The following is a 27104-nucleotide window of genomic DNA, read 5'->3' on the forward strand; positions in this document are numbered from 1 at the left end:
TCAATCTGAGTAGTTATGTATGCATTCGTAACACAACTGCTCAGAATACAAAGTAATGTATTCAGCTCGAAAGAGTATAACCGTTCAACTTTGCTCAAAGTGAAAGTTGATGCAAAGCGTTTTATTTGACCATATGATTTAGAGTTATCTGCAACCAATTCTTTGAGAGGGCTACTAAAGTTAAAGAAGTTACCTTACGTAAGATCACATTTTGAAATAATAGATCAAAGCAGATGGCAGGTCCAATGTAAATGGTATCTGGTAGGTTCCTGAGTTCAGCTTTATCTTGAGTAGTCCATGGTTCTGACTAGTATTCTCACTGTTTCTATACAGATACACCTCAAGGTCGATAGTTATGTTACACATGCATAACACAAAATGCTCTGAATACAATGTAATGTATTCAGCTCAAAAGAGTTTACTGTTCAATTTTGCTCAAAAATACTGAATATCATGGCAATTTGTGATATTACTGTAAGTTCTGTAACTTTAGTAGAACTCTCAAAGAATTGGTTGCAGACAATTCTAAATCAGATGTTAAGTAATATTGAAAGATTTACTTCAAGTTAGCACACAGTACTCGAGCAAAATTGAACAGTACACTCTTTTCAGCTGAATGCATTACTTTGTACTTTGAGCAATGTGTGCATGTAACTATTAAGCTTGAGGCGCAACTATATAGAAACTGGCTGAGTACTAGTCAGAACAATGATCAACTTAAGATCAAGATGAATTCAGGGAACAAACATTGGAACTTAACCCTCATTGCATCAGAGCAAAACAGAGTTGTGCAAACTATTGAGCTTGAGGTGTGACTCTATAGAAACGACAAGAATACTAGTCAGAACCACGGTCTACTCAAGATAAAGCTCAATTCAGTAACCTTCCACATAGCATTTACATTGCACCTAAAATAATTCTATATCTGAATGCGCGAAGTGTCAGAAATAAGGCAGATGAGCTTGAAGCTCAGGTACGAATGGGTAACCATGAAGTTGTTGGTATAACGGAGACATGGCTGCAGGGAGATCAGACCTGGGATATGAATACTGGTCAGACTACTCAAGATAAAGCTGAATTCAGGAACCTTCCATTACATTGGACCTGCCATTAGCTTTCATTTTCTTTGAAACTGCTAAAGTCCATTAAGTCAAAAAGTGATATTACTTAAGGTAGCTTCTCTAAATTTCATAACTTCCATAACATTGGTTGTAGACAACTCTAAGTTGCACATAATACACTTCAGCTTTAATAGTTTAATATTCACATAATAGTTCCGACTAGTATTCAGGAAGTTTCCATATAGTTCCGCCTCAAGCTTAAAAGTTACGTACATACACATAACACATAATGCTCGGAATAGAAAGTAATGTATTCATCTCAAGAGAGTGTACTGTTCAAATTTGTCAAGAGTACTGTGTTTTAACATGATGTAAAGCATTTTATTTTACTTGCCATATGATTTATTGTCTGCAACCAATATTATGAGAGTGCTACTAATGTTTAAGATGTTACTTTAAGTAATATCACCATTTGACATAATAGACTTCAGCACTTCCTAAGAAAAGTGAGCTGATGGCAGTTCCAATGTAAAACCTGATTTCAGCTATATCTTGAGTAGTCAGTGGTTCTGACTAGTATTCTTGCCATTTCTATATAGTTACACAAGCTCAATAGTTTGCACAAGCTCTGTTTTGCTCAGATACAATGAGGGTTAAGTTCCAATGTAAATACTAGGTGGTTGTTCCCTCAAACTTGATCTTGAGTATTCCATCGTTCCAACTAGTATTCAGGAAGTTTCTATATAGTCGCGCCTCAAGCTTAATAGTTACATACACACACATCACACAAAATGCTCAAAGTAATGCATTCAGCTGAAAAGTGTGTACTGTTCAATTTTGCTCAAGAGTACTGTGTGCTAACGGTAAATCTTTCAATTTTACTTAACATCTGATTTAGAGTTGTCTGCAACAAATTCTTTGAGAGTGCTAGTAAAGTTAGTGAAATTAACCAGTTAATTAATAATTAATTATTTCACATTTTGAAATAATAGACTAGCAATTTCAAAGAAAAAAAAGCTGTTGGTAGGTCCAATGTAAATGCTAAGTGAATTCAGCATTATTTTGAGTAGTACATCTTTCGGATTAGTATTCATGCCGTCTCTATACAGTTACATCTCAATCTGAGTAGTTGTGTGCACATACATAACACAAAATGATCAGAATAGAAAGTAATGTGTTCAGCTCAGAAGAGTATAACTGTTCAATTTTGCTCTAATGTATGAGTGTTACGTTGATGTAAAGCATTTTATTTTACTTACCATATGAATTAGAGTTGTCTCCAACCAATTCTTTGAGAGTGCTACTAACGATACGGAAGCTACCTTCAGTAATATCAACTTTTGACATAATAGACCAGCTTTTTCAAAGAGAGAGAAAGCTAATGGCAGTTCCAGTGTAAACGCTATGTGGTAGGTTCCTGAATTCAGCTTTGTCTTGAGTAGTCAATGGTTCTAACTAGAATTCATGCTGTTTCTATACAGCTACATATCAATCTCAATAGCTATGTAGAAACAAAAAATGCTCAGAATAGAAAGTAATGTATTCAGTTGAAATGAGTATGTTCAACGTTGCACAAATGTTAAGTTGATGTAAAGCATTTAACTTTACTTACCGTATGACTTGGAGTTGTCTACAATCAATGTTATGAGAGTGCTACTGAAGTTAAAGACGTTGCCTTAAGTAATATCACTTTTGCATTTTCAAAGAAAAAGAAAGCTAATGGTCGTTCCAATGTTAATGCTATGTGGTAGGTTCCTGAATTCAGCTTTGATTAGTCCATGGTTCTGACTAGTATTCATGCGGTCTCTACACAGTTACATATCAATCTGAGTAGTTATGTATGCATTCGTAACACAACTGCTCAGAATACAAAGTAATGTATTCAGCTCGAAAGAGTATAACCGTTCAACTTTGCTCAAAGTGAAAGTTGATGCAAAGCGTTTTATTTGACCATATGATTTAGAGTTATCTGCAACCAATTCTTTGAGAGGGCTACTAAAGTTAAAGAAGTTACCTTACGTAAGATCACATTTTGAAATAATAGATCAAAGCAGATGGCAGGTCCAATGTAAATGGTATCTGGTAGGTTCCTGAGTTCAGCTTTATCTTGAGTAGTCCATGGTTCTGACTAGTATTCTCACTGTTTCTATACAGATACACCTCAAGGTCGATAGTTATGTTACACATGCATAACACAAAATGCTCTGAATACAATGTAATGTATTCAGCTCAAAAGAGTTTACTGTTCAATTTTGCTCAAAAATACTGAATATCATGGCAATTTGTGATATTACTGTAAGTTCTGTAACTTTAGTAGAACTCTCAAAGAATTGGTTGCAGACAATTCTAAATCAGATGTTAAGTAATATTGAAAGATTTACTTCAAGTTAGCACACAGTACTCGAGCAAAATTGAACAGTACACTCTTTTCAGCTGAATGCATTACTTTGTACTTTGAGCAATGTGTGCATGTAACTATTAAGCTTGAGGCGCAACTATATAGAAACTGGCTGAGTACTAGTCAGAACAATGATCAACTTAAGATCAAGATGAATTCAGGGAACAAACATTGGAACTTAACCCTCATTGCATCAGAGCAAAACAGAGTTGTGCAAACTATTGAGCTTGAGGTGTGACTCTATAGAAACGACAAGAATACTAGTCAGAACCACGGTCTACTCAAGATAAAGCTCAATTCAGTAACCTTCCACATAGCATTTACATTGCACCTAAAATAATTCTATATCTGAATGCGCGAAGTGTCAGAAATAAGGCAGATGAGCTTGAAGCTCAGGTACGAATGGGTAACCATGAAGTTGTTGGTATAACGGAGACATGGCTGCAGGGAGATCAGACCTGGGATATGAATACTGGTCAGACTACTCAAGATAAAGCTGAATTCAGGAACCTTCCATTACATTGGACCTGCCATTAGCTTTCATTTTCTTTGAAACTGCTAAAGTCCATTAAGTCAAAAAGTGATATTACTTAAGGTAGCTTCTCTAAATTTCATAACTTCCATAACATTGGTTGTAGACAACTCTAAGTTGCACATAATACACTTCAGCTTTAATAGTTTAATATTCACATAATAGTTCCGACTAGTATTCAGGAAGTTTCCATATAGTTCCGCCTCAAGCTTAAAAGTTACGTACATACACATAACACATAATGCTCGGAATAGAAAGTAATGTATTCATCTCAAGAGAGTGTACTGTTCAAATTTGTCAAGAGTACTGTGTTTTAACATGATGTAAAGCATTTTATTTTACTTGCCATATGATTTATAGTCTGCAACCAATATTATGAGAGTGCTACTAATGTTTAAGAGGTTACTTTAAGTAATATCACCATTTGACATAATAGACTTCAGCACTTCCTAAGAAAAGTGAGCTGATGGCAGTTCTAATGTAAAACCTGATTTCAGCTTTATCTTGAGTAGTCAGTGGTTCTGACTAGTATTCTTGCCATTTCTATATAGTTACACAAGCTCAATAGTTTGCACAAGCTCTGTTTTGCTCAGATACAATGAGGGTTAAGTTCCAATGTAAATACTAGGTGGTTGTTCCCTCAAACTTGATCTTGAGTATTCCATCGTTCCAACTAGTATTCAGGAAGTTTCTATATAGTTGCGCCTCAAGCTTAATGGTTACATAAACAACCATCACACAAAATACTCAGAGTCCAAAGTAATGCATTCAGTTGAAAAGTGTGTACTGTTCAATTTTGCTCAAGAGTACTGTGTGCTAACGAAGTAAATCTTTCAATTTTACTTAACATCTGATTTAGAGTTGTCTGCAACAAATTCTTTGAGAGTGCTAGTAAAGTTAGTGAAATTAACCAGTTAATTAATAATTAATTATTTCACATTTTGAAATAATAGACTAGCAATTTCAAAGAAAAAAAAGCTGTTGGTAGGTCCAATGTAAATGCTAAGTGAATTCAGCATTATTTTGAGTAGTACATCTTTCGGATTAGTATTCATGCCGTCTCTATACAGTTACATCTCAATCTGAGTAGTTGTGTGCACATACATAACACAAAATGATCAGAATAGAAAGTAATGTGTTCAGCTCAGAAGAGTATAACTGTTCAATTTTGCTCTAATGTATGAGTGTTACGTTGATGTAAAGCATTTTATTTTACTTACCATATGAATTAGAGTTGTCTCCAACCAATTCTTTGAGAGTGCTACTAACGATAGGGAAGCTACCTTCAGTAATATCAACTTTTGACTTAATAGACCAGCTTTTTCAAAGAGAGAGAAAGCTAATGGCAGTTCCAGTGTAAACGCTATGTGGTAGGTTCCTGAATTCAGCTTTGTCTTGAGTAGTCAATGGTTCTAACTAGAATTCATGCTGTTTCTATACAGCTACATATCAATCTCAATAGCTATGTAGAAACAAAAAATGCTCAGAATAGAAAGTAATGTATTCAGTTGAAATGAGTATGTTCAACGTTGCACAAATGTTAAGTTGATGTAAAGCATTTAACTTTACTTACCGTATGACTTGGAGTTGTCTACAATGAGAGTGCTACTGAAGTTAAAGACGTTGCCTTAAGTAATATCACTTTTGCATTTTCAAAGAAAAAGAAAGCTAATGGTCGTTCCAATGTTAATGCTATGTGGTAGGTTCCTGAATTCAGCTTTGATTAGTCCATGGTTCTGACTAGTATTCATGCGGTCTCTACACAGTTACATATCAATCTGAGTAGTTATGTATGCATTCGTAACACAACTGCTCAGAATACAAAGTAATGTATTCAGCTCGAAAGAGTATAACCGTTCAACTTTGCTCAAAGTGAAAGTTGATGCAAAGCGTTTTATTTGACCATATGATTTAGAGTTATCTGCAACCAATTCTTTGAGAGGGCTACTAAAGTTAAAGAAGTTACCTTACGTAAGATCACATTTTGAAATAATAGATCAAAGCAGATGGCAGGTCCAATGTAAATGGTATCTGGTAGGTTCCTGAGTTCAGCTTTATCTTGAGTAGTCCATGGTTCTGACTAGTATTCTCACTGTTTCTATACAGATACACCTCAAGGTCGATAGTTATGTTACACATGCATAACACAAAATGCTCTGAATACAATGTAATGTATTCAGCTCAAAAGAGTTTACTGTTCAATTTTGCTCAAAAATACTGAATATCATGGCAATTTGTGATATTACTGTAAGTTCTGTAACTTTAGTAGAACTCTCAAAGAATTGGTTGCAGACAATTCTAAATCAGATGTTAAGTAATATTGAAAGATTTACTTCAAGTTAGCACACAGTACTCGAGCAAAATTGAACAGTACACTCTTTTCAGCTGAATGCATTACTTTGTACTTTGAGCAATGTGTGCATGTAACTATTAAGCTTGAGGCGCAACTATATAGAAACTGGCTGAGTACTAGTCAGAACAATGATCAACTTAAGATCAAGATGAATTCAGGGAACAAACATTGGAACTTAACCCTCATTGCATCAGAGCAAAACAGAGTTGTGCAAACTATTGAGCTTGAGGTGTGACTCTATAGAAACGACAAGAATACTAGTCAGAACCACGGTCTACTCAAGATAAAGCTCAATTCAGTAACCTTCCACATAGCATTTACATTGCACCTAAAATAATTCTATATCTGAATGCGCGAAGTGTCAGAAATAAGGCAGATGAGCTTGAAGCTCAGGTACGAATGGGTAACCATGAAGTTGTTGGTATAACGGAGACATGGCTGCAGGGAGATCAGACCTGGGATATGAATACTGGTCAGACTACTCAAGATAAAGCTGAATTCAGGAACCTTCCATTACATTGGACCTGCCATTAGCTTTCATTTTCTTTGAAACTGCTAAAGTCCATTAAGTCAAAAAGTGATATTACTTAAGGTAGCTTCTCTAAATTTCATAACTTCCATAACATTGGTTGTAGACAACTCTAAGTTGCACATAATACACTTCAGCTTTAATAGTTTAATATTCACATAATAGTTCCGACTAGTATTCAGGAAGTTTCCATATAGTTCCGCCTCAAGCTTAAAAGTTACGTACATACACATAACACATAATGCTCGGAATAGAAAGTAATGTATTCATCTCAAGAGAGTGTACTGTTCAAATTTGTCAAGAGTACTGTGTTTTAACATGATGTAAAGCATTTTATTTTACTTGCCATATGATTTATTGTCTGCAACCAATATTATGAGAGTGCTACTAATGTTTAAGATGTTACTTTAAGTAATATCACCATTTGACATAATAGACTTCAGCACTTCCTAAGAAAAGTGAGCTGATGGCAGTTCCAATGTAAAACCTGATTTCAGCTATATCTTGAGTAGTCAGTGGTTCTGACTAGTATTCTTGCCATTTCTATATAGTTACACAAGCTCAATAGTTTGCACAAGCTCTGTTTTGCTCAGATACAATGAGGGTTAAGTTCCAATGTAAATACTAGGTGGTTGTTCCCTCAAACTTGATCTTGAGTATTCCATCGTTCCAACTAGTATTCAGGAAGTTTCTATATAGTCGCGCCTCAAGCTTAATAGTTACATACACACACATCACACAAAATGCTCAAAGTAATGCATTCAGCTGAAAAGTGTGTACTGTTCAATTTTGCTCAAGAGTACTGTGTGCTAACTTGAAGTAAATCTTTCAGTTTTACTTAACATCTGATTTAGAGTTGTCTGCAACAAATTCTTTGAGAGTGCTAGTAAAGTTAGTGAAATTAACCAGTTAATTAATAATTAATTATTTCACATTTTGAAATAATAGACTAGCAATTTCAAAGAAAAAAAAGCTGTTGGTAGGTCCAATGTAAATGCTAAGTGAATTCAGCATTATTTTGAGTAGTACATCTTTCGGATTAGTATTCATGCCGTCTCTATACAGTTACATCTCAATCTGAGTAGTTGTGTGCACATACATAACACAAAATGATCAGAATAGAAAGTAATGTGTTCAGCTCAGAAGAGTATAACTGTTCAATTTTGCTCTAATGTATGAGTGTTACGTTGATGTAAAGCATTTTATTTTACTTACCATATGAATTAGAGTTGTCTCCAACCAATTCTTTGAGAGTGCTACTAACGATAGGGAAGCTACCTTCAGTAATATCAACTTTTGACATAATAGACCAGCTTTTTCAAAGAGAGAGAAAGCTAATGGCAGTTCCAGTGTAAACGCTATGTGGTAGGTTCCTGAATTCAGCTTTGTCTTGAGTAGTCAATGGTTCTAACTAGAATTCATGCTGTTTCTATACAGCTACATATCAATCTCAATAGCTATGTAGAAACAAAAAATGCTCAGAATAGAAAGTAATGTATTCAGTTGAAATGAGTATGTTCAACGTTGCACAAATGTTAAGTTGATGTAAAGCATTTAACTTTACTTACCGTATGACTTGGAGTTGTCTACAATGAGAGTGCTACTGAAGTTAAAGACGTTGCCTTAAGTAATATCACTTTTGCATTTTCAAAGAAAAAGAAAGCTAATGGTCGTTCCAATGTTAATGCTATGTGGTAGGTTCCTGAATTCAGCTTTGATTAGTCCATGGTTCTGACTAGTATTCATGCGGTCTCTACACAGTTACATATCAATCTGAGTAGTTATGTATGCATTCGTAACACAACTGCTCAGAATACAAAGTAATGTATTCAGCTCGAAAGAGTATAACCGTTCAACTTTGCTCAAAGTGAAAGTTGATGCAAAGCGTTTTATTTGACCATATGATTTAGAGTTATCTGCAACCAATTCTTTGAGAGGGCTACTAAAGTTAAAGAAGTTACCTTACGTAAGATCACATTTTGAAATAATAGATCAAAGCAGATGGCAGGTCCAATGTAAATGGTATCTGGTAGGTTCCTGAGTTCAGCTTTATCTTGAGTAGTCCATGGTTCTGACTAGTATTCTCACTGTTTCTATACAGATACACCTCAAGGTCGATAGTTATGTTACACATGCATAACACAAAATGCTCTGAATACAATGTAATGTATTCAGCTCAAAAGAGTTTACTGTTCAATTTTGCTCAAAAATACTGAATATCATGGCAATTTGTGATATTACTGTAAGTTCTGTAACTTTAGTAGAACTCTCAAAGAATTGGTTGCAGACAATTCTAAATCAGATGTTAAGTAATATTGAAAGATTTACTTCAAGTTAGCACACAGTACTCGAGCAAAATTGAACAGTACACTCTTTTCAGCTGAATGCATTACTTTGTACTTTGAGCAATGTGTGCATGTAACTATTAAGCTTGAGGCGCAACTATATAGAAACTGGCTGAGTACTAGTCAGAACAATGATCAACTTAAGATCAAGATGAATTCAGGGAACAAACATTGGAACTTAACCCTCATTGCATCAGAGCAAAACAGAGTTGTGCAAACTATTGAGCTTGAGGTGTGACTCTATAGAAACGACAAGAATACTAGTCAGAACCACGGTCTACTCAAGATAAAGCTCAATTCAGTAACCTTCCACATAGCATTTACATTGCACCTAAAATAATTCTATATCTGAATGCGCGAAGTGTCAGAAATAAGGCAGATGAGCTTGAAGCTCAGGTACGAATGGGTAACCATGAAGTTGTTGGTATAACGGAGACATGGCTGCAGGGAGATCAGACCTGGGATATGAATACTGGTCAGACTACTCAAGATAAAGCTGAATTCAGGAACCTTCCATTACATTGGACCTGCCATTAGCTTTCATTTTCTTTGAAACTGCTAAAGTCCATTAAGTCAAAAAGTGATATTACTTAAGGTAGCTTCTCTAAATTTCATAACTTCCATAACATTGGTTGTAGACAACTCTAAGTTGCACATAATACACTTCAGCTTTAATAGTTTAATATTCACATAATAGTTCCGACTAGTATTCAGGAAGTTTCCATATAGTTCCGCCTCAAGCTTAAAAGTTACGTACATACACATAACACATAATGCTCGGAATAGAAAGTAATGTATTCATCTCAAGAGAGTGTACTGTTCAAATTTGTCAAGAGTACTGTGTTTTAACATGATGTAAAGCATTTTATTTTACTTGCCATATGATTTATAGTCTGCAACCAATATTATGAGAGTGCTACTAATGTTTAAGAGGTTACTTTAAGTAATATCACCATTTGACATAATAGACTTCAGCACTTCCTAAGAAAAGTGAGCTGATGGCAGTTCTAATGTAAAACCTGATTTCAGCTTTATCTTGAGTAGTCAGTGGTTCTGACTAGTATTCTTGCCATTTCTATATAGTTACACAAGCTCAATAGTTTGCACAAGCTCTGTTTTGCTCAGATACAATGAGGGTTAAGTTCCAATGTAAATACTAGGTGGTTGTTCCCTCAAACTTGATCTTGAGTATTCCATCGTTCCAACTAGTATTCAGGAAGTTTCTATATAGTCGCGCCTCAAGCTTAATAGTTACATACACACACATCACACAAAATGCTCAAAGTAATGCATTCAGCTGAAAAGTGTGTACTGTTCAATTTTGCTCAAGAGTACTGTGTGCTAACGGTAAATCTTTCAATTTTACTTAACATCTGATTTAGAGTTGTCTGCAACAAATTCTTTGAGAGTGCTAGTAAAGTTAGTGAAATTAACCAGTTAATTAATAATTAATTATTTCACATTTTGAAATAATAGACTAGCAATTTCAAAGAAAAAAAAGCTGTTGGTAGGTCCAATGTAAATGCTAAGTGAATTCAGCATTATTTTGAGTAGTACATCTTTCGGATTAGTATTCATGCCGTCTCTATACAGTTACATCTCAATCTGAGTAGTTGTGTGCACATACATAACACAAAATGATCAGAATAGAAAGTAATGTGTTCAGCTCAGAAGAGTATAACTGTTCAATTTTGTTCTAATGTATGAGTGTTACGTTGATGTAAAGCATTTTATTTTACTTACCATATGAATTAGAGTTGTCTCCAACCAATTCTTTGAGAGTGCTACTAACGATAGGGAAGCTACCTTCAGTAATATCAACTTTTGACATAATAGACCAGCTTTTTCAAAGAGAGAGAAAGCTAATGGCAGTTCCAGTGTAAACGCTATGTGGTAGGTTCCTGAATTCAGCTTTGTCTTGAGTAGTCAATGGTTCTAACTAGAATTCATGCTGTTTCTATACAGCTACATATCAATCTCAATAGCTATGTAGAAACAAAAAATGCTCAGAATAGAAAGTAATGTATTCAGTTGAAATGAGTATGTTCAACGTTGCACAAATGTTAAGTTGATGTAAAGCATTTAACTTTACTTACCGTATGACTTGGAGTTGTCTACAATCAATGTTATGAGAGTGCTACTGAAGTTAAAGACGTTGCCTTAAGTAATATCACTTTTGCATTTTCAAAGAAAAAGAAAGCTAATGGTCGTTCCAATGTTAATGCTATGTGGTAGGTTCCTGAATTCAGCTTTGATTAGTCCATGGTTCTGACTAGTATTCATGCGGTCTCTACACAGTTACATATCAATCTGAGTAGTTATGTATGCATTCGTAACACAACTGCTCAGAATACAAAGTAATGTATTCAGCTCGAAAGAGTATAACCGTTCAACTTTGCTCAAAGTGAAAGTTGATGCAAAGCGTTTTATTTGACCATATGATTTAGAGTTATCTGCAACCAATTCTTTGAGAGGGCTACTAAAGTTAAAGAAGTTACCTTACGTAAGATCACATTTTGAAATAATAGATCAAAGCAGATGGCAGGTCCAATGTAAATGGTATCTGGTAGGTTCCTGAGTTCAGCTTTATCTTGAGTAGTCCATGGTTCTGACTAGTATTCTCACTGTTTCTATACAGATACACCTCAAGGTCGATAGTTATGTTACACATGCATAACACAAAATGCTCTGAATACAATGTAATGTATTCAGCTCAAAAGAGTTTACTGTTCAATTTTGCTCAAAAATACTGAATATCATGGCAATTTGTGATATTACTGTAAGTTCTGTAACTTTAGTAGAACTCTCAAAGAATTGGTTGCAGACAATTCTAAATCAGATGTTAAGTAATATTGAAAGATTTACTTCAAGTTAGCACACAGTACTCGAGCAAAATTGAACAGTACACTCTTTTCAGCTGAATGCATTACTTTGTACTTTGAGCAATGTGTGCATGTAACTATTAAGCTTGAGGCGCAACTATATAGAAACTGGCTGAGTACTAGTCAGAACAATGATCAACTTAAGATCAAGATGAATTCAGGGAACAAACATTGGAACTTAACCCTCAATGCATCAGAGCAAAACAGAGTTGTGCAAACTATTGAGCTTGAGGTGTGACTCTATAGAAACGACAAGAATACTAGTCAGAACCACGGTCTACTCAAGATAAAGCTCAATTCAGTAACCTTCCACATAGCATTTACATTGCACCTAAAATAATTCTATATCTGAATGCGCGAAGTGTCAGAAATAAGGCAGATGAGCTTGAAGCTCAGGTACGAATGGGTAACCATGAAGTTGTTGGTATAACGGAGACATGGCTGCAGGGAGATCAGACCTGGGATATGAATACTGGTCAGACTACTCAAGATAAAGCTGAATTCAGGAACCTTCCATTACATTGGACCTGCCATTAGCTTTCATTTTCTTTGAAACTGCTAAAGTCCATTAAGTCAAAAAGTGATATTACTTAAGGTAGCTTCTCTAAATTTCATAACTTCCATAACATTGGTTGTAGACAACTCTAAGTTGCACATAATACACTTCAGCTTTAATAGTTTAATATTCACATAATAGTTCCGACTAGTATTCAGGAAGTTTCCATATAGTTCCGCCTCAAGCTTAAAAGTTACGTACATACACATAACACATAATGCTCGGAATAGAAAGTAATGTATTCATCTCAAGAGAGTGTACTGTTCAAATTTGTCAAGAGTACTGTGTTTTAACATGATGTAAAGCATTTTATTTTACTTGCCATATGATTTATAGTCTGCAACCAATATTATGAGAGTGCTACTAATGTTTAAGAGGTTACTTTAAGTAATATCACCATTTGACATAATAGACTTCAGCACTTCCTAAGAAAAGTGAGCTGATGGCAGTTCTAATGTAAAACCTGATTTCAGCTTTATCTTGAGTAGTCAGTGGTTCTGACTAGTATTCTTGCCATTTCTATATAGTTACACAAGCTCAATAGTTTGCACAAGCTCTGTTTTGCTCAGATACAATGAGGGTTAAGTTCCAATGTAAATACTAGGTGGTTGTTCCCTCAAACTTGATCTTGAGTATTCCATCGTTCCAACTAGTATTCAGGAAGTTTCTATATAGTTGCGCCTCAAGCTTAATGGTTACATACACAACCATCACACAAAATACTCAGAGTCCAAAGTAATGCATTCAGTTGAAAAGTGTGTACTGTTCAATTTTGCTCAAGAGTACTGTGTGCTAACGAAGTAAATCTTTCAATTTTACTTAACATCTGATTTAGAGTTGTCTGCAACAAATTCTTTGAGAGTGCTAGTAAAGTTAGTGAAATTAACCAGTTAATTAATAATTAATTATTTCACATTTTGAAATAATAGACTAGCAATTTCAAAGAAAAAAAAGCTGATGGTAGGTCCAATGTAAATGCTAAGTGAATTCAGCATTATTTTGAGTAGTACATCTTTCGGATTAGTATTCATGCCGTCTCTATACAGTTACATCTCAATCTGAGTAGTTGTGTGCACATACATAACACAAAATGATCAGAATAGAAAGTAATGTGTTCAGCTCAGAAGAGTATAACTGTTCAATTTTGCTCTAATGTATGAGTGTTACGTTGATGTAAAGCATTTTATTTTACTTACCATATGAATTAGAGTTGTCTCCAACCAATTCTTTGAGAGTGCTACTAACGATAGGGAAGCTACCTTCAGTAATATCAACTTTTGACATAATAGACCAGCTTTTTCAAAGAGAGAGAAAGCTAATGGCAGTTCCAGTGTAAACGCTATGTGGTAGGTTCCTGAATTCAGCTTTGTCTTGAGTAGTCAATGGTTCTAACTAGAATTCATGCTGTTTCTATACAGCTACATATCAATCTCAATAGCTATGTAGAAACAAAAAATGCTCAGAATAGAAAGTAATGTATTCAGTTGAAATGAGTATGTTCAACGTTGCACAAATGTTAAGTTGATGTAAAGCATTTAACTTTACTTACCGTATGACTTGGAGTTGTCTACAATCAATGTTATGAGAGTGCTACTGAAGTTAAAGACGTTGCCTTAAGTAATATCACTTTTGCATTTTCAAAGAAAAAGAAAGCTAATGGTCGTTCCAATGTTAATGCTATGTGGTAGGTTCCTGAATTCAGCTTTGATTAGTCCATGGTTCTGACTAGTATTCATGCGGTCTCTACACAGTTACATATCAATCTGAGTAGTTATGTATGCATTCGTAACACAACTGCTCAGAATACAAAGTAATGTATTCAGCTCGAAAGAGTATAACCGTTCAACTTTGCTCAAAGTGAAAGTTGATGCAAAGCGTTTTATTTGACCATATGATTTAGAGTTATCTGCAACCAATTCTTTGAGAGGGCTACTAAAGTTAAAGAAGTTACCTTACGTAAGATCACATTTTGAAATAATAGATCAAAGCAGATGGCAGGTCCAATGTAAATGGTATCTGGTAGGTTCCTGAGTTCAGCTTTATCTTGAGTAGTCCATGGTTCTGACTAGTATTCTCACTGTTTCTATACAGATACACCTCAAGGTCGATAGTTATGTTACACATGCATAACACAAAATGCTCTGAATACAATGTAATGTATTCAGCTCAAAAGAGTTTACTGTTCAATTTTGCTCAAAAATACTGAATATCATGGCAATTTGTGATATTACTGTAAGTTCTGTAACTTTAGTAGAACTCTCAAAGAATTGGTTGCAGACAATTCTAAATCAGATGTTAAGTAATATTGAAAGATTTACTTCAAGTTAGCACACAGTACTCGAGCAAAATTGAACAGTACACTCTTTTCAGCTGAATGCATTACTTTGTACTTTGAGCAATGTGTGCATGTAACTATTAAGCTTGAGGCGCAACTATATAGAAACTGGCTGAGTACTAGTCAGAACAATGATCAACTTAAGATCAAGATGAATTCAGGGAACAAACATTGGAACTTAACCCATTGCATCAGAGCAAAACAGAGTTGTGCAAACTATTGAGCTTGAGGTGTGACTCTATAGAAACGACAAGAATACTAGTCAGAACCACGGTCTACTCAAGATAAAGCTCAATTCAGTAACCTTCCACATAGCATTTACATTGCACCTAAAATAATTCTATATCTGAATGCGCGAAGTGTCAGAAATAAGGCAGATGAGCTTGAAGCTCAGGTACGAATGGGTAACCATGAAGTTGTTGGTATAACGGAGACATGGCTGCAGGGAGATCAGACCTGGGATATGAATACTGGTCAGACTACTCAAGATAAAGCTGAATTCAGGAACCTTCCATTACATTGGACCTGCCATTAGCTTTCATTTTCTTTGAAACTGCTAAAGTCCATTAAGTCAAAAAGTGATATTACTTAAGGTAGCTTCTCTAAATTTCATAACTTCCATAACATTGGTTGTAGACAACTCTAAGTTGCACATAATACACTTCAGCTTTAATAGTTTAATATTCACATAATAGTTCCGACTAGTATTCAGGAAGTTTCCATATAGTTCCGCCTCAAGCTTAAAAGTTACGTACATACACATAACACATAATGCTCGGAATAGAAAGTAATGTATTCATCTCAAGAGAGTGTACTGTTCAAATTTGTCAAGAGTACTGTGTTTTAACATGATGTAAAGCATTTTATTTTACTTGCCATATGATTTATTGTCTGCAACCAATATTATGAGAGTGCTACTAATGTTTAAGATGTTACTTTAAGTAATATCACCATTTGACATAATAGACTTCAGCACTTCCTAAGAAAAGTGAGCTGATGGCAGTTCCAATGTAAAACCTGATTTCAGCTATATCTTGAGTAGTCAGTGGTTCTGACTAGTATTCTTGCCATTTCTATATAGTTACACAAGCTCAATAGTTTGCACAAGCTCTGTTTTGCTCAGATACAATGAGGGTTAAGTTCCAATGTAAATACTAGGTGGTTGTTCCCTCAAACTTGATCTTGAGTATTCCATCGTTCCAACTAGTATTCAGGAAGTTTCTATATAGTCGCGCCTCAAGCTTAATAGTTACATACACACACATCACACAAAATGCTCAAAGTAATGCATTCAGCTGAAAAGTGTGTACTGTTCAATTTTGCTCAAGAGTACTGTGTGCTAACTTGAAGTAAATCTTTCAGTTTTACTTAACATCTGATTTAGAGTTGTCTGCAACAAATTCTTTGAGAGTGCTAGTAAAGTTAGTGAAATTAACCAGTTAATTAATAATTAATTATTTCACATTTTGAAATAATAGACTAGCAATTTCAAAGAAAAAAAAGCTGTTGGTAGGTCCAATGTAAATGCTAAGTGAATTCAGCATTATTTTGAGTAGTACATCTTTCGGATTAGTATTCATGCCGTCTCTATACAGTTACATCTCAATCTGAGTAGTTGTGTGCACATACATAACACAAAATGATCAGAATAGAAAGTAATGTGTTCAGCTCAGAAGAGTATAACTGTTCAATTTTGCTCTAATGTATGAGTGTTACGTTGATGTAAAGCATTTTATTTTACTTACCATATGAATTAGAGTTGTCTCCAACCAATTCTTTGAGAGTGCTACTAACGATAGGGAAGCTACCTTCAGTAATATCAACTTTTGACATAATAGACCAGCTTTTTCAAAGAGAGAGAAAGCTAATGGCAGTTCCAGTGTAAACGCTATGTGGTAGGTTCCTGAATTCAGCTTTGTCTTGAGTAGTCAATGGTTCTAACTAGAATTCATGCTGTTTCTATACAGCTACATATCAATCTCAATAGCTATGTAGAAACAAAAAATGCTCAGAATAGAAAGTAATGTATTCAGTTGAAATGAGTATGTTCAACGTTGCACAAATGTTAAGTTGATGTAAAGCATTTAACTTTACTTACCGTATGACTTGGAGTTGTCTACAATCAATGTTATGAGAGTGCTACTGAAGTTAAAGACGTTGCCTTAAGTAATATCACTTTTGCATTTTCAAAGAAAAAGAAAGCTAATGGTCGTTCCAATGTTAATGCTATGTGGTAGGTTCCTGAATTCAGCTTTGATTAGTCCATGGTTCTGACTAGTATTCATGCGGTCTCTACACAGTTACATATCAATCTGAGTAGTTATGTATGCATTCGTAACACAACTGCTCAGAATACAAAGTAATGTATTCAGCTCGAAAGAGTATAACCGTTCAACTTTGCTCAAAGTGAAAGTTGATGCAAAGCGTTTTATTTGACCATATGATTTAGAGTTATCTGCAACCAATTCTTTGAGAGGGCTACTAAAGTTAAAGAAGTTACCTTACGTAAGATCACATTTTGAAATAATAGATCAAAGCAGATGGCAGGTCCAATGTAAATGGTATCTGGTAGGTTCCTGAGTTCAGCTTTATCTTGAGTAGTCCATGGTTCTGACTAGTATTCTCACTGTTTCTATACAGATACACCTCAAGGTCGATAGTTATGTTACACATGCATAACACAAAATGCTCTGAATACAATGTAATGTATTCAGCTCAAAAGAGTTTACTGTTCAATTTTGCTCAAAAATACTGAATATCATGGCAATTTGTGATATTACTGTAAGTTCTGTAACTTTAGTAGAACTCTCAAAGAATTGGTTGCAGACAATTCTAAATCAGATGTTAAGTAATATTGAAAGATTTACTTCAAGTTAGCACACAGTACTCGAGCAAAATTGAACAGTACACTCTTTTCAGCTGAATGCATTACTTTGTACTTTGAGCAATGTGTGCATGTAACTATTAAGCTTGAGGCGCAACTATATAGAAACTGGCTGAGTACTAGTCAGAACAATGATCAACTTAAGATCAAGATGAATTCAGGGAACAAACATTGGAACTTAACCCTCATTGCATCAGAGCAAAACAGAGTTGTGCAAACTATTGAGCTTGAGGTGTGACTCTATAGAAACGACAAGAATACTAGTCAGAACCACGGTCTACTCAAGATAAAGCTCAATTCAGTAACCTTCCACATAGCATTTACATTGCACCTAAAATAATTCTATATCTGAATGCGCGAAGTGTCAGAAATAAGGCAGATGAGCTTGAAGCTCAGGTACGAATGGGTAACCATGAAGTTGTTGGTATAACGGAGACATGGCTGCAGGGAGATCAGACCTGGGATATGAATACTGGTCAGACTACTCAAGATAAAGCTGAATTCAGGAACCTTCCATTACATTGGACCTGCCATTAGCTTTCATTTTCTTTGAAACTGCTAAAGTCCATTAAGTCAAAAAGTGATATTACTTAAGGTAGCTTCTCTAAATTTCATAACTTCCATAACATTGGTTGTAGACAACTCTAAGTTGCACATAATACACTTCAGCTTTAATAGTTTAATATTCACATAATAGTTCCGACTAGTATTCAGGAAGTTTCCATATAGTTCCGCCTCAAGCTTAAAAGTTACGTACATACACATAACACATAATGCTCGGAATAGAAAGTAATGTATTCATCTCAAGAGAGTGTACTGTTCAAATTTGTCAAGAGTACTGTGTTTTAACATGATGTAAAGCATTTTATTTTACTTGCCATATGATTTATAGTCTGCAACCAATATTATGAGAGTGCTACTAATGTTTAAGAGGTTACTTTAAGTAATATCACCATTTGACATAATAGACTTCAGCACTTCCTAAGAAAAGTGAGCTGATGGCAGTTCTAATGTAAAACCTGATTTCAGCTTTATCTTGAGTAGTCAGTGGTTCTGACTAGTATTCTTGCCATTTCTATATAGTTACACAAGCTCAATAGTTTGCACAAGCTCTGTTTTGCTCAGATACAATGAGGGTTAAGTTCCAATGTAAATACTAGGTGGTTGTTCCCTCAAACTTGATCTTGAGTATTCCATCGTTCCAACTAGTATTCAGGAAGTTTCTATATAGTTGCGCCTCAAGCTTAATGGTTACATACACAACCATCACACAAAATACTCAGAGTCCAAAGTAATGCATTCAGTTGAAAAGTGTGTACTGTTCAATTTTGCTCAAGAGTACTGTGTGCTAACGAAGTAAATCTTTCAATTTTACTTAACATCTGATTTAGAGTTGTCTGCAACAAATTCTTTGAGAGTGCTAGTAAAGTTAGTGAAATTAACCAGTTAATTAATAATTAATTATTTCACATTTTGAAATAATAGACTAGCAATTTCAAAGAAAAAAAAGCTGATGGTAGGTCCAATGTAAATGCTAAGTGAATTCAGCATTATTTTGAGTAGTACATCTTTCGGATTAGTATTCATGCCGTCTCTATACAGTTACATCTCAATCTGAGTAGTTGTGTGCACATACATAACACAAAATGATCAGAATAGAAAGTAATGTGTTCAGCTCAGAAGAGTATAACTGTTCAATTTTGCTCTAATGTATGAGTGTTACGTTGATGTAAAGCATTTTATTTTACTTACCATATGAATTAGAGTTGTCTCCAACCAATTCTTTGAGAGTGCTACTAACGATAGGGAAGCTACCTTCAGTAATATCAACTTTTGACATAATAGACCAGCTTTTTCAAAGAGAGAGAAAGCTAATGGCAGTTCCAGTGTAAACGCTATGTGGTAGGTTCCTGAATTCAGCTTTGTCTTGAGTAGTCAATGGTTCTAACTAGAATTCATGCTGTTTCTATACAGCTACATATCAATCTCAATAGCTATGTAGAAACAAAAAATGCTCAGAATAGAAAGTAATGTATTCAGTTGAAATGAGTATGTTCAACGTTGCACAAATGTTAAGTTGATGTAAAGCATTTAACTTTACTTACCGTATGACTTGGAGTTGTCTACAATGAGAGTGCTACTGAAGTTAAAGACGTTGCCTTAAGTAATATCACTTTTGCATTTTCAAAGAAAAAGAAAGCTAATGGTCGTTCCAATGTTAATGCTATGTGGTAGGTTCCTGAATTCAGCTTTGATTAGTCCATGGTTCTGACTAGTATTCATGCGGTCTCTACACAGTTACATATCAATCTGAGTAGTTATGTATGCATTCGTAACACAACTGCTCAGAATACAAAGTAATGTATTCAGCTCGAAAGAGTATAACCGTTCAACTTTGCTCAAAGTGAAAGTTGATGCAAAGCGTTTTATTTGACCATATGATTTAGAGTTATCTGCAACCAATTCTTTGAGAGGGCTACTAAAGTTAAAGAAGTTACCTTACGTAAGATCACATTTTGAAATAATAGATCAAAGCAGATGGCAGGTCCAATGTAAATGGTATCTGGTAGGTTCCTGAGTTCAGCTTTATCTTGAGTAGTCCATGGTTCTGACTAGTATTCTCACTGTTTCTATACAGATACACCTCAAGGTCGATAGTTATGTTACACATGCATAACACAAAATGCTCTGAATACAATGTAATGTATTCAGCTCAAAAGAGTTTACTGTTCAATTTTGCTCAAAAATACTGAATATCATGGCAATTTGTGATATTACTGTAAGTTCTGTAACTTTAGTAGAACTCTCAAAGAATTGGTTGCAGACAATTCTAAATCAGATGTTAAGTAATATTGAAAGATTTACTTCAAGTTAGCACACAGTACTCGAGCAAAATTGAACAGTACACTCTTTTCAGCTGAATGCATTACTTTGTACTTTGAGCAATGTGTGCATGTAACTATTAAGCTTGAGGCGCAACTATATAGAAACTGGCTGAGTACTAGTCAGAACAATGATCAACTTAAGATCAAGATGAATTCAGGGAACAAACATTGGAACTTAACCCTCAATGCATCAGAGCAAAACAGAGTTGTGCAAACTATTGAGCTTGAGGTGTGACTCTATAGAAACGACAAGAATACTAGTCAGAACCACGGTCTACTCAAGATAAAGCTCAATTCAGTAACCTTCCACATAGCATTTACATTGCACCTAAAATAATTCTATATCTGAATGCGCGAAGTGTCAGAAATAAGGCAGATGAGCTTGAAGCTCAGGTACGAATGGGTAACCATGAAGTTGTTGGTATAACGGAGACATGGCTGCAGGGAGATCAGACCTGGGATATGAATACTGGTCAGACTACTCAAGATAAAGCTGAATTCAGGAACCTTCCATTACATTGGACCTGCCATTAGCTTTCATTTTCTTTGAAACTGCTAAAGTCCATTAAGTCAAAAAGTGATATTACTTAAGGTAGCTTCTCTAAATTTCATAACTTCCATAACATTGGTTGTAGACAACTCTAAGTTGCACATAATACACTTCAGCTTTAATAGTTTAATATTCACATAATAGTTCCGACTAGTATTCAGGAAGTTTCCATATAGTTCCGCCTCAAGCTTAAAAGTTACGTACATACACATAACACATAATGCTCGGAATAGAAAGTAATGTATTCATCTCAAGAGAGTGTACTGTTCAAATTTGTCAAGAGTACTGTGTTTTAACATGATGTAAAGCATTTTATTTTACTTGCCATATGATTTATAGTCTGCAACCAATATTATGAGAGTGCTACTAATGTTTAAGAGGTTACTTTAAGTAATATCACCATTTGACATAATAGACTTCAGCACTTCCTAAGAAAAGTGAGCTGATGGCAGTTCTAATGTAAAACCTGATTTCAGCTTTATCTTGAGTAGTCAGTGGTTCTGACTAGTATTCTTGCCATTTCTATATAGTTACACAAGCTCAATAGTTTGCACAAGCTCTGTTTTGCTCAGATACAATGAGGGTTAAGTTCCAATGTAAATACTAGGTGGTTGTTCCCTCAAACTTGATCTTGAGTATTCCATCGTTCCAACTAGTATTCAGGAAGTTTCTATATAGTTGCGCCTCAAGCTTAATGGTTACATACACAACCATCACACAAAATACTCAGAGTCCAAAGTAATGCATTCAGTTGAAAAGTGTGTACTGTTCAATTTTGCTCAAGAGTACTGTGTGCTAACGAAGTAAATCTTTCAATTTTACTTAACATCTGATTTAGAGTTGTCTGCAACAAATTCTTTGAGAGTGCTAGTAAAGTTAGTGAAATTAACCAGTTAATTAATAATTAATTATTTCACATTTTGAAATAATAGACTAGCAATTTCAAAGAAAAAAAAGCTGATGGTAGGTCCAATGTAAATGCTAAGTGAATTCAGCATTATTTTGAGTAGTACATCTTTCGGATTAGTATTCATGCCGTCTCTATACAGTTACATCTCAATCTGAGTAGTTGTGTGCACATACATAACACAAAATGATCAGAATAGAAAGTAATGTGTTCAGCTCAGAAGAGTATAACTGTTCAATTTTGCTCTAATGTATGAGTGTTACGTTGATGTAAAGCATTTTATTTTACTTACCATATGAATTAGAGTTGTCTCCAACCAATTCTTTGAGAGTGCTACTAACGATAGGGAAGCTACCTTCAGTAATATCAACTTTTGACATAATAGACCAGCTTTTTCAAAGAGAGAGAAAGCTAATGGCAGTTCCAGTGTAAACGCTATGTGGTAGGTTCCTGAATTCAGCTTTGTCTTGAGTAGTCAATGGTTCTAACTAGAATTCATGCTGTTTCTATACAGCTACATATCAATCTCAATAGCTATGTAGAAACAAAAAATGCTCAGAATAGAAAGTAATGTATTCAGTTGAAATGAGTATGTTCAACGTTGCACAAATGTTAAGTTGATGTAAAGCATTTAACTTTACTTACCGTATGACTTGGAGTTGTCTACAATCAATGTTATGAGAGTGCTACTGAAGTTAAAGACGTTGCCTTAAGTAATATCACTTTTGCATTTTCAAAGAAAAAGAAAGCTAATGGTCGTTCCAATGTTAATGCTATGTGGTAGGTTCCTGAATTCAGCTTTGATTAGTCCATGGTTCTGACTAGTATTCATGCGGTCTCTACACAGTTACATATCAATCTGAGTAGTTATGTATGCATTCGTAACACAACTGCTCAGAATACAAAGTAATGTATTCAGCTCGAAAGAGTATAACCGTTCAACTTTGCTCAAAGTGAAAGTTGATGCAAAGCGTTTTATTTGACCATATGATTTAGAGTTATCTGCAACCAATTCTTTGAGAGGGCTACTAAAGTTAAAGAAGTTACCTTACGTAAGATCACATTTTGAAATAATAGATCAAAGCAGATGGCAGGTCCAATGTAAATGGTATCTGGTAGGTTCCTGAGTTCAGCTTTATCTTGAGTAGTCCATGGTTCTGACTAGTATTCTCACTGTTTCTATACAGATACACCTCAAGGTCGATAGTTATGTTACACATGCATAACACAAAATGCTCTGAATACAATGTAATGTATTCAGCTCAAAAGAGTTTACTGTTCAATTTTGCTCAAAAATACTGAATATCATGGCAATTTGTGATATTACTGTAAGTTCTGTAACTTTAGTAGAACTCTCAAAGAATTGGTTGCAGACAATTCTAAATCAGATGTTAAGTAATATTGAAAGATTTACTTCAAGTTAGCACACAGTACTCGAGCAAAATTGAACAGTACACTCTTTTCAGCTGAATGCATTACTTTGTACTTTGAGCAATGTGTGCATGTAACTATTAAGCTTGAGGCGCAACTATATAGAAACTGGCTGAGTACTAGTCAGAACAATGATCAACTTAAGATCAAGATGAATTCAGGGAACAAACATTGGAACTTAACCCTCAATGCATCAGAGCAAAACAGAGTTGTGCAAACTATTGAGCTTGAGGTGTGACTCTATAGAAACGACAAGAATACTAGTCAGAACCACGGTCTACTCAAGATAAAGCTCAATTCAGTAACCTTCCACATAGCATTTACATTGCACCTAAAATAATTCTATATCTGAATGCGCGAAGTGTCAGAAATAAGGCAGATGAGCTTGAAGCTCAGGTACGAATGGGTAACCATGAAGTTGTTGGTATAACGGAGACATGGCTGCAGGGAGATCAGACCTGGGATATGAATACTGGTCAGACTACTCAAGATAAAGCTGAATTCAGGAACCTTCCATTACATTGGACCTGCCATTAGCTTTCATTTTCTTTGAAACTGCTAAAGTCCATTAAGTCAAAAAGTGATATTACTTAAGGTAGCTTCTCTAAATTTCATAACTTCCATAACATTGGTTGTAGACAACTCTAAGTTGCACATAATACACTTCAGCTTTAATAGTTTAATATTCACATAATAGTTCCGACTAGTATTCAGGAAGTTTCCATATAGTTCCGCCTCAAGCTTAAAAGTTACGTACATACACATAACACATAATGCTCGGAATAGAAAGTAATGTATTCATCTCAAGAGAGTGTACTGTTCAAATTTGTCAAGAGTACTGTGTTTTAACATGATGTAAAGCATTTTATTTTACTTGCCATATGATTTATAGTCTGCAACCAATATTATGAGAGTGCTACTAATGTTTAAGAGGTTACTTTAAGTAATATCACCATTTGACATAATAGACTTCAGCACTTCCTAAGAAAAGTGAGCTGATGGCAGTTCTAATGTAAAACCTGATTTCAGCTTTATCTTGAGTAGTCAGTGGTTCTGACTAGTATTCTTGCCATTTCTATATAGTTACACAAGCTCAATAGTTTGCACAAGCTCTGTTTTGCTCAGATACAATGAGGGTTAAGTTCCAATGTAAATACTAGGTGGTTGTTCCCTCAAACTTGATCTTCAGTATTCCATCGTTCCAACTAGTATTCAGGAAGTTTCTATATAGTCGCGCCTCAAGCTTAATAGTTACATACACACACATCACACAAAATGCTCAAAGTAATGCATTCAGCTGAAAAGTGTGTACTGTTCAATTTTGCTCAAGAGTACTGTGTGCTAACGAAGTAAATCTTTCAATTTTACTTAACATCTGATTTAGAGTTGTCTGCAACAAATTCTTTGAGAGTGCTAGTAAAGTTAGTGAAATTAACCAGTTAATTAATAATTAATTATTTCACATTTTGAAATAATAGACTAGCAATTTCAAAGAAAAAAAAGCTGTTGGTAGGTCCAATGTAAATGCTAAGTGAATTCAGCATTATTTTGAGTAGTACATCTTTCGGATTAGTATTCATGCCGTCTCTATACAGTTACATCTCAATCTGAGTAGTTGTGTGCACATACATAACACAAAATGATCAGAATAGAAAGTAATGTGTTCAGCTCAGAAGAGTATAACTGTTCAATTTTGCTCTAATGTATGAGTGTTACGTTGATGTAAAGCATTTTATTTTACTTACCATATGAATTAGAGTTGTCTCCAACCAATTCTTTGAGAGTGCTACTAACGATAGGGAAGCTACCTTCAGTAATATCAACTTTTGACATAATAGACCAGCTTTTTCAAAGAGAGAGAAAGCTAATGGCAGTTCCAGTGTAAACGCTATGTGGTAGGTTCCTGAATTCAGCTTTGTCTTGAGTAGTCAATGGTTCTAACTAGAATTCATGCTGTTTCTATACAGCTACATATCAATCTCAATAGCTATGTAGAAACAAAAAATGCTCAGAATAGAAAGTAATGTATTCAGTTGAAATGAGTATGTTCAACGTTGCACAAATGTTAAGTTGATGTAAAGCATTTAACTTTACTTACCGTATGACTTGGAGTTGTCTACAATCAATGTTATGAGAGTGCTACTGAAGTTAAAGACGTTGCCTTAAGTAATATCACTTTTGCATTTTCAAAGAAAAAGAAAGCTAATGGTCGTTCCAATGTTAATGCTATGTGGTAGGTTCCTGAATTCAGCTTTGATTAGTCCATGGTTCTGACTAGTATTCATGCGGTCTCTACACAGTTACATATCAATCTGAGTAGTTATGTATGCATTCGTAACACAACTGCTCAGAATACAAAGTAATGTATTCAGCTCGAAAGAGTATAACCGTTCAACTTTGCTCAAAGTGAAAGTTGATGCAAAGCGTTTTATTTGACCATATGATTTAGAGTTATCTGCAACCAATTCTTTGAGAGGGCTACTAAAGTTAAAGAAGTTACCTTACGTAAGATCACATTTTGAAATAATAGATCAAAGCAGATGGCAGGTCCAATGTAAATGGTATCTGGTAGGTTCCTGAGTTCAGCTTTATCTTGAGTAGTCCATGGTTCTGACTAGTATTCTCACTGTTTCTATACAGATACACCTCAAGGTCGATAGTTATGTTACACATGCATAACACAAAATGCTCTGAATACAATGTAATGTATTCAGCTCAAAAGAGTTTACTGTTCAATTTTGCTCAAAAATACTGAATATCATGGCAATTTGTGATATTACTGTAAGTTCTGTAACTTTAGTAGAACTCTCAAAGAATTGGTTGCAGACAATTCTAAATCAGATGTTAAGTAATATTGAAAGATTTACTTCAAGTTAGCACACAGTACTCGAGCAAAATTGAACAGTACACTCTTTTCAGCTGAATGCATTACTTTGTACTTTGAGCAATGTGTGCATGTAACTATTAAGCTTGAGGCGCAACTATATAGAAACTGGCTGAGTACTAGTCAGAACAATGATCAACTTAAGATCAAGATGAATTCAGGGAACAAACATTGGAACTTAACCCTCATTGCATCAGAGCAAAACAGAGTTGTGCAAACTATTGAGCTTGAGGTGTGACTCTATAGAAACGACAAGAATACTAGTCAGAACCACGGTCTACTCAAGATAAAGCTCAATTCAGTAACCTTCCACATAGCATTTACATTGCACCTAAAATAATTCTATATCTGAATGCGCGAAGTGTCAGAAATAAGGCAGATGAGCTTGAAGCTCAGGTACGAATGGGTAACCATGAAGTTGTTGGTATAACGGAGACATGGCTGCAGGGAGATCAGACCTGGGATATGAATACTGGTCAGACTACTCAAGATAAAGCTGAATTCAGGAACCTTCCATTACATTGGACCTGCCATTAGCTTTCATTTTCTTTGAAACTGCTAAAGTCCATTAA

The sequence above is a fragment of the Hypanus sabinus genome, chromosome 1 (assembly GCF_030144855.1).
Source record: "Hypanus sabinus isolate sHypSab1 chromosome 1, sHypSab1.hap1, whole genome shotgun sequence".
Classification (NCBI taxonomy): Eukaryota; Metazoa; Chordata; class Chondrichthyes; order Myliobatiformes; family Dasyatidae; genus Hypanus; species Hypanus sabinus.